Source organism: Mustela erminea, chromosome 16 (assembly GCF_009829155.1).
Source record: "Mustela erminea isolate mMusErm1 chromosome 16, mMusErm1.Pri, whole genome shotgun sequence".
Classification (NCBI taxonomy): domain Eukaryota; kingdom Metazoa; phylum Chordata; class Mammalia; order Carnivora; family Mustelidae; genus Mustela; species Mustela erminea.
Window position 1 is genome coordinate 9,728,013 of NC_045629.1, and position 2,483 is coordinate 9,730,495.

The 2,483-nt window shown below is 36.9% G+C and overlaps 1 pseudogene; it reads right to left on the reverse strand.

Moving 5' to 3' along the window:
- Positions 1-905: 905 nt before the first annotated feature.
- On the reverse strand, positions 906-1,768 carry LOC116575376 (annotated as a pseudogene).
- Positions 1,769-2,483: the final 715 nt, after the last annotated feature.

A 2,483-nucleotide genomic window follows, 5' to 3' on the forward strand; every position in this document is an offset into this window, starting at 1 on the left:
CTCAGAGCACGGCCAGAGGCCAGGGAGACGGGAGTGATTGAGTGCTTTTCTCGAAGGGCACAGTGAGGAGGGGGGGCCCTAACTCTTGGCTCCTCTGGGCTGGAGATTGGGAGGCCACCATTTTCATTCCCATCTTCCAGAGCTCTACAGAAAGCATTCAGGGAACCAAAGCTTCTGAGAGCAAACCACAGCAGATTACCTAGCTGGGACCCTGGCAAGGGTGGTGCAATTCCTCCTCACACAAAGACACTTGAGAATCACTACAACAGGCCCCTCCCCCGGAAGATTAACAAGAACATCTAGCCAAGACCAAGTTCACTGATCAAGGAGAACAGTGGAATTCCAGAGTAGGGGAGAGCAAAGCCTGGGATTCATGGCTTTCTCCCCATGATTCTTTAGTCTTGCAAAGTTAATTAAATTGTTTTAATTTTATTTTTTTTCTTATTCTAATTTTTTTAAACTTTTATTTTTTCCTCTATTAACATTTTTTTTATTTTAAATTTTTGCATTTATTTCCAGTTAGAATCTTTTTACAATGTATGTATGAATAGGAAACTGATACCTTTCTATCTCTACCTTCCCATAATGATTTTGCTTAGAAAAACAAAAAAACTTGAAACTGGCATGCTAGAAGGATTTGTATTGATAGATGGTGAAAATTTTTTGCTGCTTTATGCCAGAAATTAAGAGAAACTAATAATCCCGTTTCAAAATGCACTTAAAGAAGAGTAATTGAAACAGATCATATCTTTGTGCCATTCTTCAGATTATTTTACTTGAATTGTTTTGTAAATTGAATCCAGCTTGTGGAATCACCTAGTCATGAGTTTGCTGATTTTACTGAACTAATTTATTAGATTAAATTTGCTTAACATTTATTAGATTAAATTCACTTAAAAAATAGCTGGCTTTTTCTGAAAATTTTATTAAAATATATAGGAAAGGGCTTTATTGTAACTAAAAGTGCCCAAGTATAATAGGTACCATGTTATAACAGTAAATATTTACAATATATTTTAGGGAAAAAATGACAACACTCAGATTAAATGCAGAAAAGAAAACATCACATTTTTATCACTTGATATTTCCATTGATTCTTCATGGTCTGCAATTGTAAGAGAATCTCAAATGTTTAGATTTCTATCTATTCCAGGAGATTCGTGTTGAAATTTTTTTTCGCCATTAGAAACTGTGATTCTCTATGGGACCTTTTTAGCTTTGCACGCCGATTTTGGAACCAGATCTGGATTCTGTCTTCCTCTAGATTCAATTTTCGAGCTAAGTCTTCTCTGATGTCAATGCCAGGATAGCAGTTAACTCTAAAGACATTTTCTAACACTTCAATCTGGTTTTGAGTAAAAGCAGTTCTGGGTCTCCGCCCTCGATACTAACTCAGCTCTCTTTTCAATGAAAGTCTTTCTGAGGCTGAAAAGTAATTTTTGTATTTCAAAAATCTTTCTTCTGGCACTGGGTGATCCACAGTACAAGGGAAGGATATCCCATTGGGAAGGCTTGGGATATGCACACGTAGGTTAACATCTTTCCCTGAGGAGCCGCAGGTGTCGGCCCAGGGCCTGCGGGGTTTCATTGAGGGAACACAGTCTTTCTTCTGGTCCAGTCCTAAAATGCTCTCAATGGAAAAGGAGCAGGGCGAGGGTTTGCTTTCCCCAAGCTAAGCACCTTCCAGAAGACTGGGAGCCATCCTCGAGTGGGTCGCCCGGAACGACAGCTCTGGCCTCTCCCTGCCTCTTGGCTGGCTCTGCCCCATGTGTACAGGGCTGGGATCTTCCCGCAGTTCGCCTTATGGCTCCGCAGACCCTCTATTAACGTTTTATAACTAGTTTATGTTAACAATAACTTTCTTAAAAAATCTTTTTGAGCCTTTATTATTATAGTCATATTTTGTCCTTCATTGTATCTAACGTTATCTTTTGTATACATATAGGGTTTTTTCTTCTAAAAAATTTTGGGACACAACTTCTTTTAATAGATCAAACTATACCCTAAATCTAGCTCAGGGTTTGTTCTAGTCTCCGCCCTGAGCAAATTCTCTCCACTTTCTTTTTCTTTCTTTTTCCAACCAACCTATATTATCAACTCCTTTTTTAGAATTTAAAAAAAAAATTATATTTACAGTCATATTCCATCCCTTCATCGTGTTTACCCTTATTTTTGTGTGTGTGTGTGTGTGTGTATATATATATATATTTTTTTTTCTTTTCTTTTCTTACTTAAAATTTTGGGACATAGCTTCTTCTAAGAGACTGAAATACTCCCAAAATCAAGTGGGTGGCTCTGTTCTATTCACCAGATAATATGTTTTATCTTTTTCTTATTTATTTATTTATTTATTTTTTGGAACTTCTTTTTACCCTCTATCTTCTCCCCATGATTTGGGTTCTCTTTTGATTTAGTTAATGCACATTATACTGGGGTCTTTGCATCCTTTTAGTATTTTATTCTTTCATTCATATATTCTTATC